This window comes from Oncorhynchus tshawytscha, linkage group LG09 (assembly GCF_018296145.1).
Source record: "Oncorhynchus tshawytscha isolate Ot180627B linkage group LG09, Otsh_v2.0, whole genome shotgun sequence".
Classification (NCBI taxonomy): domain Eukaryota; kingdom Metazoa; phylum Chordata; class Actinopteri; order Salmoniformes; family Salmonidae; genus Oncorhynchus; species Oncorhynchus tshawytscha.
The window spans coordinates 51,680,921-51,699,607 of NC_056437.1; positions in this window are offsets into that span (position 1 = coordinate 51,680,921).

Sequence of the window (18,687 nt, forward strand, 5' to 3'; positions counted from 1 at the left end):
AGATTGGACCTTCCACAGTCCAATAGCATTAACAGCGTTTCACTTCCCTCTGTTCCAGTCCGGGTTTTGCCAGTGGACTGTTGTATGTGCTGCCAAAACTGCCCCTTTTTCCAAGCTCTGCTGCCAGTTGTCCCGGTCACCGATTTGGCACACTTTGCTTTCATGGTCTTTAAATACACACCTCAATCTTGTCAAGCATCAAAGGGAATGTACGAATATAGAATTACTGATACTTGCATCACAGGGGAGATGACATTCTAATGAGAGGTTGAGAATTCTGGGAAGCGATGTTCCTGTTCGTACCCGTACAAAAAAGTCCCACAGGAATCTTGCAGGATTGACAAAATCCTGAAGGAAAAGTCCCTGATGCTCCTGCAGGACTCCTGCATTAGTATGACTTGTCCTGCAGAATTTTTGAAAATCTTGTACAACCATGACAATCACTGCTGGAATCATGCAGGACCGAAACCGGCAGGATTTTGATATTTCCTGCATGATTTGGCAATTCCTGCAGGACCTGACAATTGCTGCACAACCAAGTCAATTCCAGCACAAATCCTGCAGCGTTTTGATATTACTAGGGACATATTGAGTAGTCAAACTACTGAAGGAGGAGATAAAGGTGGGTGCACATAATTTTATATAAGGCTAGCTAGTTTTTTTAATGAAAAAAGTGTCTTGAACTCTCCTTTACAATTTATAACAAGAAGATGAATGATCATGTGACATATTGTTCACCATAGCAACGGTCAGCCTGGCTCAAAGTCATACAAAACATAGCCTACTGTATGTATTTCTGAGCACCTCCAAGACATATTATACCTACTAATAGGCTAGTGGTAAGGCCCCCCAATTTTTTTGACACCCCTACCAGAGTCAGAACATAAAACACAATCATGACTCCTATTTATTAAATTAATGGTTGTGTAAAAAGATTTTTGGGGAAAAGTGGTTAAATTGATAGATATTGTGACACACCCCATCAACTTAAAATAGTGAAGAATAATGCCTGAATGTATATGCTTCTGTTTTTCAACACCAAACCCACCAGTGGTGTGCGTGGCCAAAGAGCTCTATTCTCATGTCATCTGACCATAGCTTTCAGTTCCAATCCAAGTGCTAATGCCATTTATCAAACTCCAGGTGGTGCTATGGTCAGATGACATGAAAATAGAGCTCTTGGCCACGCACACCAGTGGTCGATTTGGCATTGAAAAACAGAAGCATAAGCAGAAAAGTACCTCATACTGTACCTATGGTAAAAGATGGGGGTGCATTGGCTATTTTGATTCCAATGGTCCTTGTTAAGGTCAACGGCATCATGAACTTTATCAAGTACTAGGACACTTTAGCCACAAACCTGGTTGCCTCTGCTAGGAGGCTGACACTTGGCTGCAAGTGGCTCTTCCAGCAAGGCAATAACCCCAAGCACACATCAAAATCGTCAAAGAAATGGTTAATAACTGAAAAAGTCTTGCATGGAGGAATGGTCTAAGATGCCTTCTAATGTGTTCTCCAATCTCATAAAACATTTTTGTGCTCAGTGTCGTTATCCTCGCAAGGGGAGGGTGCTGGAGTCCTGACAAAAAGGGTGGCAATAATTTTGACCCCTATCATTTATAGATTTGTTAAATAAAACGTCTTTCTGGACGAAAACCTTTACAGAAGAGTGCAGCAAAGGGGCTGTAACTGGTCATTCTGGGCAAAGTATCAGTATCCTTCCTGTTTGACTGGGTTTTTGGGCCGTGGGGTGATCCGTTTCCAACAGCTACAGCAGGGGTTTCCAAAACTTGGCCCTGGGGCCCACCCTGGGTTCACGTTTTGGCTTAACCCTAGCAATACACAGATAATTCAAATAACCATCTCATTATCAAGCTTTGATTATTTGAATCAGCTGTGTAGTGCTAGGGTCCAGGGGTGGCCCCAGGACCAAGTTTTTTTTTTTAACCTTTATTTTGGGAAGTTTGGGAGTTTGGGAAGCCCAGAGCTACACTATGGGTGGTAGCGTCATGGGTACGTACATGTATGAGGGTAATGTAGGCCAGCTCTTTCCAGATGGCATTTTGGCTGACAAGTGGCAGTCCAGTTCCATGGTGTCTCTGTCTCTAGTAACTGCAAGAGTGGAGAACTAATGGTGGAGTGGTCCTATCGATGACAGTCCTGGGAGATTAAGGACGGCATTAAAAGCAGAGAGGTGAAATTCCTATGATGTGAAGGTCTACTAAGGGCAAATCCACGGCAACGGAAAGCTTTACACAGAAATCTATAAGTACGGATATGAATGTCATTCCCTTCATGGTGATGTATCCTAAATAGGTACACAAAGGTAGAAATATGCAATATCCTCCTTTGGACCGGATCAAATCTGAACCACTCAAAGACATCTAATTTTAAGTACAGTACAGAGAGTACAGTACAATACACCACAGAAGAGTACAGGACAGTAGAGTACAGTCAAGTGGAGTTTAATTTAGGACAGTACAGTAGAGTTTAGTACAGTACAGTAAAGCATAGTGTGCCGTACTGTGTACTGAACTCTACTCCACTCCACTCTATTCTGTACTGTATAGTACAGTACAGGACACTGAGTATACAAAACATTAAGAAGCCGGGGACTTTAATGCAGGGAAACTTAAATCGGTCTTACCAAATTTCTATCAGCATGTTAAATGTGCAACTAGAGTGAAAAAAACTATAAACCACCTTTACTACACACACAGAGACGCATACAAAGCTCTCACTCGCCCTCCCTTTGGCAAATCTGACCATAATTCTATCCTCCTAATTCCTGCTTACAAGCAAAAACTAAAGCAGGAAGCACCAGTGACTCGGTCAATAATAAAGTGGTCAGATGAAGCACATGCTAAGCTACAGGACTGTTTTGCTAGCACAGACTGGAATATGTTCTGGGATTCTTCTAATGGCATTGAGGAGTACACCACATCAGTCACTGGCTTCAATAAGTCCCCACAGTGACTGTACGTACACACACCAACCAAAAGCCATGGATTACAGGCAACATCCTCCCTGAGCTAAAGGGTAGAGCTGCTGCTTTCAAGGAGTGGGACTCTAACCCGGAAGCTCATAAGAAATTCCGATATGCCCTGCGACGAACCATCAAACAGGCAAAGCGTTAATACAGGACTAAGATCAAATTGCACTACACCGGCTCCGATGCTCGTCGGATGTGGCAGGGCTTGCAAACTATTACAGACTACAAAGAGAAGCACAGCCACGAGCTGCCCAGTGATGCGAGCCTACCAGACAAGCTAAATTACTTCTATGCTCGCTTCAAGGCAAGTAAATCTGAAACATGCATGAGAGCATCAGCTGTTCTGGATGACTGTGTGATCATGCTCTCCGTAGCCTATATGAGTAAGACCTTTAAACAGGTCAACATTCACAAGGCTGCAGGGCCAGACGGATTACCAGGACGTGTACTCTGAGCATGCCCTGACCAACTGGCAAGTGTCTTAACTGACATTTTCAACCTCTCCTTTTCTGAGTCTGTAATACCAACATGTCTAAATGACTACCGACCCATACCCCTCACATCTGTAGCAATGAAGGGCTGGTCATGGCTCACTTCAACACCATTATCCCTGAAACCATAGACCCACTCCAATTTGCATACCGCCCCAACAAATCCACAGATTTTTAAATCTCCATTGCACTTCACACTGCCCTTTCACACCTGGACAAAATGAACACCTGTGAGAATGCTATTCATTAACTATAGTTCAGTGTTCAACATCATAGTGCCCTCAAAGCTCACCACTAAGCTAAGAACCCTGGGACTAAACACTTCCCTCTCCAACTGAATGCTGGACTTCCTGACGGGCCACCCCAAGGTGGTAAGGGTGGATAACACCACATCTGCCACGCTGATCCTCAACACTGGACCCCCTCAGGGGTGCATGCTCAGTCCCCTCCTGTACTCCCTGTTCACGCATGACTGCATGGCCAGGCACCACTTCAACACCATCATTAAGTTTGCCAATGACACAACAGCGTTAGGCCTGATCACCAACAACGACGAGACAGCCTATAGGGAGGAGGTCAGAGACCTGGCTATGTGGTGCCAGGACAACAACCTCTCCCTCAACATGGTCAAGACAAAGGAGATGATTGTGGACTACGGGAAAAGGAGGACCGAGCAAGCCCCCATTCTCATCGATGGGGCTGTAGTGGAGCAGGTTAAGACCAAAGATTAGCAGTTAATGAAGATAATGACCAAATTGGATGACAAAACAGAGGAACTCATTGAAGTCGCTGTTCAAATGAATGATGAGAGAACCCAGGTGAGGAAGGTGGAAAAATGATCTCTAAGCAAGCAGAGGAAATTTCATCACTGAATCTCTCGCTCTGCACTCAATACCTTACCATGCAAACCATGACAGATAAGTATGAAGCCGAACGGAGCAAGTGCGAGGAACTCCAGAACAGTCACGCGCTACAGCGTGATTACCCAACCAAGCAACCGGAGCTCGGTACACAAAGGAGTGAAGATAACAGAATGTTTCAGACTTTACCTCTCTCAGGTGTCCCTTAGTATTTTCCTCTTGGGCATTCGACAGAGTAATATGACGCCTCCTCACCAAAAAAACCTAAGCTTGGCTTCTCCCCTTGGCCTTTCGGCCCAAGATTCCCCATAGGATGAAACCAACCCTCTCCACACTCTTTGTGCAGAACGCCTTGACAAAATCATCGAAAACCTCCGCACCTTTGGCCCCATTCCAGGGAAGCTAAATGACACTGAGACGTTCTTAGCAGATATAGAAGATGCCTTTGATGGCTACCCAAAAGCTATTGATCCTGACAGGCTTTACCTGTTGAAGCAAACGCCAAATAGATACGTGACAAGGTTCATCCGTCTACAACAGCAACACATGCAAAACATGTATTCCAATTTGCCAATCTCAGAACTTAGAGAGCTAGGGAGCACAGCTTTTGAGGCATCAAAGGTGAGTGGCAGTGGCAGTGGCAAAAAACATCAAGCGCTATGATGAAACTGGCTCTCATCAGGACCGCCACAGGAAAGGAAGACCCAGAATTACCTCTGCTGCAGAGGATCAGTTCATTGGAGTTACCAGCTTCGAAAATCGGCAATTAACTGCACCTCAGATTGCACCTTTTAATTGAATTGATTTATTTCACCTTTATTTAACCAGGTAAGCTAGTTGAGAACAAGGTCTCATTTACAACAGCGACCTGGCCTAGATAAAGCAAAGCAGTGCGACACACACAACAACACAGAGTTACACATGGAATAAACAAGCGTACAGTCAATAACACAATAGAAAAAAAGAAAGTCTATATACAGTGTGTGCAAATGGCGTGAGGAGGTAACGCAATAAATAGGCTATAGTAGCGAAGTAATTACAGTTTAGCAAATGAACACTGGAGTGATAGATGAGCAGATGATGATGTGCAAGTAGAAATACTGGTGTGCAGGAGAGCAGAAAAGTAAATAAAAACAATATGGAGATGAGGTAGGTAGATTGGGTGGGCTCACAGTTCAAGTTACAGTCACATCTCAACATCACCTGTTCAGAGGAGACTGCGTGAATCAGGCATTCAAGGTTAAATTGCTGCAAAGAAACCACTTCTAAAGAAAGACACCAATAATAAGAAGAGACTGGCTTGGGAGACTTGCTCCATGCAAACCATTTCAATTTCAGCTAGGCAAAAAGACCAGCCAATATGCAGAAGTTACTGGTGTACTTGTCACCCTGCAAACTGCTGTGGAACACGACTTGTCAGAACTTGCAATCTGCACTGACTCAAACTATGCCTTATTATGCCACTTGCTGTTTTGGAAACAAAAGCACATGACTACTTGAAGTGGCAAAGGAGTAAAGAACATAGAGCTCATTCTAGCTTGTGACGACCTAATAACCAAACACGACCTACAGGTGCATTAGAAGAAAGTTAAGGGACACTCCAAATCACCTGGTTGTGACAAACTTGGCAATGACCACACCGAAATCTTGTGCAATTCACGGCACTCCTTGGGTGTTTGATGCTCAGGACACATTGATCACTGGTGCCCCCATAGTGTCACACGTAGCTATGTACTGTAGCACTGCGGGAAACATCTTCAAACAAACATAACGCGTTGCTAAGTCATTCATTCCAGAATGGTGACCTGCTTCCCCAGTGCAACCCCAAGATGAGACCCTTGCCACTTTGATGGCTTTCTTGTCTGATCCTGTCAATCACCCAATGACCGAGCTGGCTTTGGCAGGCTCACACAACTTGCATTGGCTGTACACCACTTAACAGCACCTCACACTTGTAGATTACCTACTGGTATATGTTTCAGAAACCAATGCCACACAAAGGTGGGAGGTTCCCAAAACACACAGGGTGGATAATGAAAGCTCATGCCCACGACAAGTCATACAGAGGCCATAGGGAGGTCAAGGCTAATTGCGAAGCATTGCGAAAGGTGGCCCACTGGCCTCACATGGCGCAAAACGTGGTACAATGTGTGAGAGTGTCCAGTTTGCTGACAGTTTCAACCTTCCAAGCCACTTCACAGAGCACCCTTGCAGTGCAAGGGTGTGTCTTACCCTTGAAGCTTGATCCAGATCGACTGGTTCGGCCCAGTTGCCAGGTTGGCAGGAGGCAACAAGTATCTCTTCACTGTGACTTGCGCATTCACAAAGTGGGTGGAGTCCCTGCCAGCAACCAATGACACAGCGTAAACCCTGGCCATTCTCTTGCTGAACCACGTTTTCAGTCGTTTCATCCTGCCAGGAGAAACCGTGGACAGCGACTGAGGAAGCCATTTTTTCGGCTGCTGCAATGACTGAACTATGGAAGGCTTCTGGTAGTCACATCCAAACTCCACATCGCGTACCACCCTAGGAGCTCCAGCAGAGTAGAAAGGAGCAATCAGACAATCGTCAGAATCCTGAGGAAATATGTGGCAGCCAACAACAAAGATTGGGACCTCAAACTCCCACTGGTATTGATGGCAATCAGAGCCACACACAATAGGTCTACAGGAATAACATCATTCGAGAAGACGCTTCCACTGCATCTCCTGTACCAACCGGGAGATGTTGCCGCAGCCACCGCATACACGGCTCATCAATACGTGGCTGACTTGCAAACCCATCTCCAGACTACCTTCGTGTTTGCTCAAGGAAAGATGGAAAGAGGTGCAAAAGGTGACAAGACCCATTATGACAAAAAGGCCTCACACCAGGAGTTCGAGGTCGGGATAAGGTCTGGTACTACATATACACTAAAATCGCGGGCATCGTCAAAATGTTCCTGCCCCACTGGACCACATGAGATTGTGTTCAAGCATGTGGGAAGGTCTCTCCAGGACACTATTCTGGTGGTAAATACGCACGTTACTCTCATGAACAAAACCCTCCTGTCGGTAGGAAAGCTAGAAGAGGTCATGAACCATGACTATGCCCATGTCTAATTGGTTCGCATGTTGTTGGAGGATTTTCTCTGTGATGTTAGCTCTTCTATGGATCACCTGGCAATGAATAGAATCCCCTCATATCGAGTGCCCCTTTCAATGGTGCACAATACATTGACCTCAGCTACCACAACCACAATAAAGCCATTACAGTCACACCTGGTCTATAGTCTGGGGTCTGCAATTCCAATACACATTGATGTTAATCGTAAGGAAGTGGGATTTTTACTGATGCTGCCGATTGTTAGAGAACATCTATAGGTTGAACGGGTTCTAAATGTAGGATTTTGGCGCGACAACACCCACATGAAAATCCCCACACCACCAGTCATAGCTTATCAGGAAAACAATCCAGATATCTATCTCACCCCTAGCCTGTTAAAACCTCTCTGGCATTAGGCGGGACCCAAATGTCTCACCTGGTCAATTGCCAGGAAATATGCAGAGCACCAATTTTTTTTAAATGCTATAAAATTCTAACTTTCATTAAATCCCCACATGTACAATACCAAATTAAAGCTACTCTCGTTGTGAATCCAGCCAACATGTCAGATTTCAAAAAGGATTTTCGGCGAAAGCATAAGAAGCTATTATCTGAAGATAGCACAACAGTAAACAAAGAGACAATAGCAAATTTCAACCCTGCAGGCACCACACAAAACGTAGAAATAAAATTTAAATAATGCCTTACCTTTGACAAGCTTCTTTTGTTGGCACTCCAATATGTCCCATAAACATCACAAATGGTCCTTTTGTTCGATTAATTCTGTCGATATATATCCAAAATGTCCATTTATTTGGCACGTTTGATCCAGAAAAAACAGCTTCCAATTTGCGCAACGTCACTACAAAATATCTCAAAAGTTACCTGTAAACTTTGCCAAAACATTTCAAACTACTTTTGTAATACAACTTTAGGTATTTTAAACGTTAATAATAGATCAAATTGAAGACGGGTCTATCTGTTTTCAATACAGGAGTATCACAAACCAACGCTACTTTTCAAGTCTGGCGCAACTCTCAACAGTACACATAAATTTACCCAATTCCAAGATGGCCGTACTTCTTCATTGCACAAAGGAATAACCTCAACCAAATTCCAAAGACTGGAGACATCCAGTGGAAGCGGTAGGAACTGCAAACAAGTGCCTAAGAAATATCGTTTCCCAATGAGAATTCACTGAACAGACAGAGACCTAAACATTTTTTTATTCTGAATGGTTAGACCTTGGGGTTTTGCCTGCTACTTAAGTTCTGTTATACTCACAGACATGATTCAAACAGTTTTAGAAACTTCAGAGTGTTTTCTATCCAAATCTACTAATAATATCTTATATTCTTGGCATGAGTAGCAGGAAGTTGAAATTGGGCATGCTATTTATCCAAATCTGAAAATGCTGCCCCCTATCCCAAAGAGGTATTAATGTGTACTCCAACCAAAGACATCCACTACCTTTGCCCTAGCAAACCATTTGTCAGGGATAACACTGAGTGCCTTTGTGGCCTTAAGCCTATCACCAGCGAAGAACGCTGTAGAGCCAAACTAACAGCAAGAGATGGGGTCACCACCACACAAGTGGAGGTGGTAGGGAATCAACGGCTGGTTAATTTAGCCTCTTTAAAAAAAATGTTTTGCCTAAAATGACATACCCAAATCTAACTGCCTGTAGCTCAGGCTGTGAAGCAAGGATATGCATATTATTGGTACCATTTGAAAGGAAACACTTCGTAGTTTGTGGAACTGTGAAAGGAATGTAGGAGAATATAGCACAATAGATCTGGTCAAAAGATAATACAAAGAAAAAACCAACCGTTCTTTTGGATTTTTTTGAACCATCATCTTTGAAATGCATGAGAAAGGTCATAATGTATTATTCCTGCATTGGTGCAATTTCGATTTTGGCCAATAGATGGCAACAGTGTATGTAAAATGTTTTAGACTGATCCAATGAACCATAGCATTTCTGTAAAAAAATGTTTATCAAGACTGCCCAAATGTGCCTCATTTGTTTACTAATAACTTTTCATGTTCAAAATTGTGCTCTCTCAAACAATAGCATGGTATTATTTCACTGTGAAAGCTACTGAAAATTGGACAGTGCAGTTAGATTAACAACAATTTAAGCTTTCTGCCAATATCAGAAACAGTTGAAGTCGGAAGTTCAAATACATCTTAGCCAAATACATTTAAACTCAGTTTTTCACAATTCCTGACATTAATCCTGGTAGACATTCCCTGTCTTAGGTCAGTTAGGATCACCACTTTATTGTGTGTGAAATGTGAAATGTCAGAATAATAGTAGAGAGAGTGATTTATTTCAGCTTTTATTTCTTTCATCACATTCCCAGTGGGTCAGAAGTTTACATACACTCAATTAGTATTTGGTAGCATTGCCTTTAAATTGTTTAACTTGGGTCAAACGTTTCAGGTAGCCTTCCACAATCTTCCCCCAATAAATTGGGTGAATTTTGGCCCATTCCTCCTGACAGAGCTGGTGTAACTGAGTCAGGTTCGTAGGCCGCCTTGCTCGCACACATTTTTTCAGTTCTGCCCACACATTTTCTACAGGACTAAGGTCAGGGCTTTGTGATGGCCACTCCAATAACTTGACTTTGTTGTCCTTAAGCCATTTTGCCACAACTTTGGAAGTATTCTTGGGGTCATTGTCCATTTGGAAGACCCATTTGTGACCAAGCTTTAACTTCCTGACTGATGTCTTGAGATGTTGCTTCAATATATCCACATAATTGTCTTGCCTCATGATGCCATCTGTTTTGTGAAGTGCACCAGTCCCTCTTGCAGCGAAGCACCCCCACAACATGATGCTGCCACCCCCGTGCTTCACGGTTGGGATGGTGTTCTTCGGCTTGCAAGCATCCCCCTTTATCCTCCAAAACATAACGAAGGTCATTATGGCCAAACAGTTCTATTTTTGTTTCATCAGACCAGAGGACATTTCTCCAAAAAGTACGCTCTTTGTCCCCATCTGCAGTTGCAAACCATAGTCTGGCTTTTTTTATGGCAGTTTTGGAGCAGTGGCTTCTTTCTTGATGAGCGGCCTTTCAGGTTATGTCGATATAGGACTCATTTTACTGTGGATATAGATACTTTTGTACCTGTTTCCTCCAGCATCTTCACAAGGTCCTTTGCTGTTCTTCTGGGATTGATTTGCACTTTTTGCACCAAAGTACGTCCATCTCTAGGAGACAGAACACGTCTCCTTCCTGAGTGGGATGACGGGTACGTGGTCCCATAGTGTTTATATTTGCGTACTATTGTTTGTACAGATGAACATGGTGTCTTCAGGCATTTGGAAATTACTCACATGGATGAACCAGACTTGTGGAGATCTACAATTTTATTTCTGAGGTCTTGGCTGATTTCTTTTGATTTTCCCATGATGTCAAGCAAAGAGGCACTGAGTGTGAAGGTAGGCCTTGAAACACATCCACAGGTACACCTCCAATTGACTCAAATTATGTCAATTAGCCTATCAGAAGCTTCTAAAGCCATGACATCCTTTTCTGGAATTTTCCAAGCTGTTTAAAGGCACAGTCAACTTAGTGTATGTACACTTCTGACCCACTGGAATTGTGATACAGTGAATTATAAGTGAAATATTCTGTCCGTAAACAATTGTTGGAAGAATTACATGTGTCATGCACAAAGTAGATGTCCTAACTGACTTGCCAAGACTATAGTTTGTGAACAAGACATTTATGGAGTGGTTGAAAAACGAGGTTTAATGACTCCAACCTAAGTGTATATAAACCTCTGACTTCAACTGTGTGTATGCGGATGACTCAACACTATACATGTCAGCTACTACAGCGACTGAAATGACTGCAACACTTAACACTTAATATATTTCAAATATTTGGGACAAATCATTCACTTAACCCTTAACCTCAACTAAATCTTGAAATGAATAATGTGGATATTGAGCAAGTTCAGGAGACTAAACTGCTTGGAGTAACCCTGTATTGTAAAACTATCATGGTCAAACATTGGGAGAAGTCTGTCCATAGTAAAGCGCTACTCTGCCTTCTTAATTATCAACACTACCAACAAGGCCCTAGTTTTGTCGCACCTGGACTTCTGTTCAGTCGTGTGGTCAGGGGTCACAAAGAGGGCCTAAGGAAAATTACAATTGGCTCAGAACAGGGCAGGACGGCTGGCCCTTAAAAGTACATGTGGAGCTAACATTAATAATATGCATGCCAATCTCCCATGGCTCAAAGTGGAGGAGGGATTGTCTTCATCACAACCTGTTTTTGTAAGAAGTGTTGACAAGCTGAATGCACCAAGCTGTCTCTTTAAACTACTTAGACACCCATGCATACCCCTCAAGACATGCCACCAGACATCTCTTCATTATTTGTCACCAAGATGGCATAGCAGTCAGACGTCTTTTGTCCTCGTCTTGTCGTGTCCCGTATATATATATATGTATTTACAACTTTCTTCGCATACGTTTTTATACATATATATTTTTTCTTTTCCATAAACTCAACTTCAAAACACTCTCCTGTAACCCGCCTCACCAATTTATAAAAAAGAGAGTATTATTTACCTCAAATCTGTAATCCTCCATAGAAGCTAACCAGAAGCGTGCACATCGTGCACCACTCCCTAGCATTCTTCTCGCCAATGACCAGTCCTTTGACAACAAGGTTTATGAAATCCGAGCAAGGGTAGCATTCCAGAGGGACATCAGAGACTGTAACGTCCTTTGCTTCACGGAAACATGGCTCACTGGAGAGACGCTATCGGAGTCGGTGCAGCCAACTGGTTTCTCCACGCATCGCGCAGACAGAAACACACATCTTTCTGGTAAGAAGAGGGGCGGGGGCGTATGCTTCATGGTTAACGTGACGTGGTGTGATCATAACAACATACAGGTACTCAAGTCCTTCTGTTCACCTGATTTAGAATTCCTCACAATCAAATGTCGACCGCATTATCTACCAAGGGAATTCTCTTCGATTATAATCACAGCCGTATATATTCCCCCCCAAGCAGACACATCGATGGCTCTGAACGAACTTCATTTGACTCTTTGCAAACTGGAATCCAATCAAACAAGCTAAGCGTCAGTATAGAGACAAAGTAGAATCTCAATTCAACGGCTCAGACACAAGAGGTATGTGGCAGCATCTACAGTCAATCACGGATTACAAAAATAAAACCAGCCCCATCACGGACCAGGATGTCTTGCTCCCAGGCAGACTAAATAACTTTTTTGCCCGCTTTGAGGACAATACAGTGCCACTGACACGGCCCGCAACTAAAACATGCGGACTCTCCTTCACTGCAGCCAACGTGAGGAAAACATTTAAACGTGTCAACCCTCGCAAGGCTGCAGGCCCAGACGGCATCCCCAGCCGCGCCCTCAGAGCATGCGCAGACCAGCTGGCTGGTGTGTTTACGGACATATTCAATCAATCCCTATCCCAGTCTGTTGTTCCCACATGCTTCAAGAGGGCCACCATTGTTCCTGTTCCCAAGAAAGCTAAGGTAACTGAGCTAAACGACTACCGCCCGTAGCACTCACTTCCGTCATCATGAAGTGCTTTGAGAGACTAGTCAAGGACCATATCACCTCCACCCTACCTGACACCCTAGACCCACTCCAATTTGCTTACCGCCCAAATAGGTCCACAGACGATGCAATCTCAACCACACTGCACACTGCCCTAACCCATCTGGACAAGAGGAATACCTATGTGAGAATGCTGTTCATCGACTACAGCTCGGCATTTAACACCATAGTGCCCTCCAAGCTCGTCATCAAGCTCGAGACCCTGGGTCTCGACCCCGCTACCCACATTGATGGAACAGTAGTGGAGAGGGTAGTAAGTTTTAAGTTGGCGTACACATCACAGACAAACTGAATTGGTCCACCCACACAGACAGCATTGTGAAGAAGGCGCAGCCATAAAGGCCATAAAGATCATCAAGGACAACTACAAATACCTAGGTGTCTGGTTAGACTGTAAACTCTCCTTCCAGACCCACATCAAACATCTCCAATCCAAAGTTAAATTTAGAATTGGCTTCCTATTTTGCAACAAAGCATCCTTCACTCATGCTGCCAAACATACCCTTGTAAAACTGACAATCCCACCAATCCTCGACTTCAGCGATGTCATACACAAAATAGCCTCCAATACCCTACTCAACAAATTGGATGCAGTCTATCACAGTGCCATCCGTTTTGTCACCAAAGCCCCATATACAGTGGGGCAAAAAAGTATTTAGTCAGCCACCAATTGTGCAAGTTCTCCCACTTAAAAAGATGAGAGAGGCCTGAAATTTTCATCCTAGGTACACTTCAACTATGACAGACAAAATGAGTAAAATAATCCAGAAAATCACATTGTAGGACTTTTTATATATAACTTTTTGGTAAAAACTCAACTCGTCGTGTTTGGAGGACAAAGAATGCTGAGTTGCATCCAAAGAACACCATACCTACTGTGAAGCATCGGGGTGGAAACATCATGCTTTGGGGCTGTTTTTCTGCAAAGGGACCAGGATGACTGATCCGTGTAAAGGAAAGAATGAATGGGGCCATGTATCGTAGATTTTGAGTGAAAACCTCCTTCCATCAGCAAGGGCATTGAAGATGAAACGTGGCTGGGTCTTTCAGCATGACAATGATCCCAAACACACCGCCCGGGCAATGAAGGAGTGGCTTTGTAAGAAGCATTTCAAGGTCCTGGAGTGGCCTAGCCAGTCTCCAGATCTCAACTCCATAGGAAATCTTTGGAGGAGATTGAAAGTCCGTGTTGCCCAGCAACAGCCCCAAAACATCACTGCTCTAGAGGAGATCTGCATGGAGGAATGGGCCAAAATACCAGCAACAGTGTGTGAAAACCTTGTGAAGACTTACAGAAAATGTTTGACCTCTGTCATTGCCAACAAAGGGTATATTACAAAGTATTGAGATAAACTTTGTTATTGATCAAATACTTTTTTCCACCATAATTTGCAAATAAATTCATTAAAAATCCTTTTTTTTTCTCATATTGTCTGTCATAGTTGAAGTGTACCTATGATGAAAATTACAGGCCTCTCTCATCTTTTTAAGTGGGAGAACTTGCACAATTGGTGGCTGACTAAATACTTTTTTGCCCCACTGTACTACCCACCATTGCGACCTGTACGCTATCGTTGGCTGGCCCTCGCTTCATACTCGTCGCCAAACCTACTGGCTCCAGGTCATCTACAAGACCCTGCTAGGTAAAGTCACCCCTTATCTCAGCTCGCTGGTCACCATAGCATCACCCACCTGTAGCACGCGCTCCAGCAGGTATATCTCTCTGGTCACCCCCAAAACCAATTCTTTCTTTGGCCGCCTCTCCTTCCAGTTCCCTGCTGCCAATGACTGGAATGAACTACAAAAATCTCTGAAACTGGAAACACTTATCTCCCTCACTAGCTTTAAGCACCAGCTGTCAGAGCAGCTCACAGATTACTGCAACTGTACATAGTCCACCTACAACTTCCTCTTTCCCTACGGTATTTATTTAATTTAATTAATTTATTTATTTTGCTCCTTTGCACCCCATTATTTTTATTTCTACTTTGCACATTCTTCCACTGCAATTCCAGTGTTTTACTTGCTACATTGTATTTACTTTGCCACCATGGGCTTTACCTCCCTTATCTCACCTCATTTGCTCACATCGTATGTAGACTTGTTTCTACTGTATTATTGACTGTATGTTTGTTTTACTCCATGTGTAACTCTGTGTCGTTGGAAGTGTTGAACTGCTTTGCTTTATCTTGGTCAGGTCGCAATTGTAAATGAGAACTTGTTCTCAACTTGCCTACCTGGTTAAATAAAGGTGAAATAAATCAAATAAAAAATTATCCCAAAGTCCAGAACAGACTATGGGAGGTGTACAGTACTACATTGATCCTTTTTTTTTACCTTTACTTAGCTAGGAAAGTCAGTTAAGAAAAAATCTTATTCACAATGACAGCCTAGGAACAGTGGGTTAACTGCCTTGTTCAGGGGCAAAATGACAGATTTTTACCTTGTCAGCTCAGGGATTCAATCTTCCAACCTTTCGGTTTCTAGTCAAACGATCCAACCACTAGGCTACCTGCCGCCCCGTAACTGCACAGACCTCTATTCCACATCATGTAACTGATAACAAGCAGTAGAATCAGATTTAAAATGCAGATAAAGATATACCTTATGGAACAGCGGGGGCTGTGAAGAGACACGCACAAAGGTACAGACACATGCATACGCACAAAGGGACAGACACACGCATACGCACAAAGGTACAGACACACGCATACGCACAAAGGTACAGACACACGCATACGCACAAAGGTACAGACACACGCATACGCACAAAGGTACAGACACACGCATACGCACACAGGTACAGACACATACGCACAAAGTACAGACACACGCATACGCACAAAGGTACAGACACACGCATACGCACAAGGTACAGACACACGCATACGCACAAAGGTACAGACACACGCATACGCACAAGGTACAGACACACGCATACGCACAAAGGTACAGACACACGCATACGCACAAAGGTACAGACACACGCATACGCACAAAGGTACAGACACACGCATATGCACAAAGGTACAGACACACGCATACGCACAAAGGTACAGACACACGCATACGCACAAGGTACAGACACACGCATACGCACAAAGGTACAGACACACGCATACGCACACAGGTACAGACACACGCATACGCACAAAGGTACAGACACACGCATACGCACACAGGTACAGACACACGCATACGCACACAGGTACAGACACACGCATACGCACACAGGTACAGACACACGCATACGCACAAAGGTACAGTCACACGCATACGCACAAAGGTACAGACACACGCATACGCACAAAGGTACAGACACACGCATACGCACACAAGCCCTAGCACAAAAACTCCACACTCATACGTTCTAATATTGTTGTATGGTGGTATTATACATTTTCGATTGTAGATATGTAGTGGTGTAATAATTTTATATGATGTACTGTTTTGTCTTGTGTTTTATATATGTAATGTAAGTGCCTTAATGTGTTTGGACCCCTGGAAGAGTAGCTGCTGCCTTGGCAAATGCTGTACATATTTTTTCTTCTTCTCGCAACTTCAAAGCACACAGTATCTCCATATGGTTATTCACGTGCACTATTCATCTGGAATGTGTGAAAGGGAACAGTTCAACACACCTGTGCCCAGGGTGAATTAATGGCCAAGCGAAAACGCCACAATGTCTCTAATCGCCAAGTGATTCTAGAGAGAAAATCAGTGCATGGTGACATGATGTCCTTGTTGGTATGTTTTACAGCTGAACCACAACCATAGATAACAAGACGATGCTTCTTAGAGATGCTGGTGAGTCAGGTGACATTTGTAACAGCACACACTCTCCACTAGATGGCGATGGTGATCCAGAAGTGAGTTGGGAGGGGAGTAGTAGTCAATAGCCCAAGAGCATGATGAGACAATGAGCAATGATGACAATCACAATGTAATGTAAGAATGGAATCAAATCAGATCCAACGCCTGCACACTTCTTATGTCATCCTCTGGTAACTGTTTATTTTTCTTTTGAGATCACATTTGGAATGACTTGCCAAATTACAAATAAAGATATCATTGCACCCTTACTGTGAAACGAAGCGATGTTACCTCATCAACACATCACGATGTCTCAACAACGTCCTCCTGGGAAAGTACTAGTTAAGCATTTAGAATGAACCAGGATGGACAATATACTGAGTTATCAGAGGCCTTCTTAAAACCCTTACAGCAGGGCTATTCATTTCAGTTCCTGGAGTGCGGAAACGTTTCTGGTTTGGGATTTTTGTATGGTTCTTCAAAGAATCTATACTGAGACGAGAATTGTATTGGATTCACCGTTTGTCTGCTATGTCTCATAAAGGTCTAAACCAAAGGTTTAATATCAGAGCATTTGTTACATGAATATGTAGATTTGTTCTGCAATCCTAGTATCCACTGGGTCAGTTTGTATACATGTCTATATTAGACTTTCTGTAAATACTACATGTGTTAGTTGTTTTTGAAACAGGTCACTATAATTATATCTACAGCCACCACGTGTTCTGCGCATAATGGTTATATGCGTCGGTATTCCAGCAGTTTCTAAAGCATTTTATATTTTTTTTACTGTTGCCTAGGTCTTAACTTGGACCAAATTGTATGTACACTACATGGCCAAAAGTATGTGGACATCTGCTCGTCGAACATCTCATTCCAGAATCATGGGCATTAATATGGATTTGCTCCCCTTTGCTGCTGGGAAGGCTTTCCACAAGATGTTGGAGCATTGCTGTGGGGACTTGCTTCCATTCAGCCACAAGTGCATTAGTGAGGTCGGGCACTGATGTTGGACGATTAGGCCTGGCTCAAATGGTCGTTACAATTCATCCCAAAGGTGTTTGATGGGGTTGAGGTCAGGTCTCTGTGCAGGCCAATCAAGTTATTCCACATCCATCTCAACAAACCCTTTCTGTATGGACCTCGCTTTGTGCACAATGGGTATTGTCATGCTGAAAAAGGAAAGGGCCTTCCCCAAACTGTTGCCATAAAGTTGGAAGCACAGAATCGTCTAGAATGTCATTGTATGCTGTAGCGTTAAGATTTCCATTCACTGGAACTAAGAGGCCTAGCCCGAACCATGAAAAACAGCCCAGACCATTATTTCTCCTCCACCAAATTTTAGTTGCTCTATGCATTCGGCAAGCAGCGTTCTCCTGGCATCCGCCAAAACTTGACTTGACAAATAAAGCAGTGAATTGGGAGCATAAACAGTGTGCTGGCCTTCCTGTTCTTCACAAGTCTTCAAAGAACAATCACATTTAGGGTTTTTCAGAGGCACTAAAATGGTTCCCATATGACACTGGTGTCAAACTCATTCCATGGGAGGGCTGAGTGTCTGCGGGTTTTTGCTCCTCCCTTGTACTTGATTGATGAATTAAGGTCACTAATTAGGTAGGAACTCCCCACACCTGGTTGTCTAGGGCTTAATTGAAAGGAAAAAACAAAAACCTGTAGACGCTAAGCCCTCAATGGAATGAGTTTGACACCCGTGCCCTATGACATTGCAATCGAGAACCTTGTGTGGTTCCAACTTGCACCTTTATTTTAAAATATATTTGGTGTGACGTTACGACATTCCCATGTGTGTAGAACATGAATGTCTTA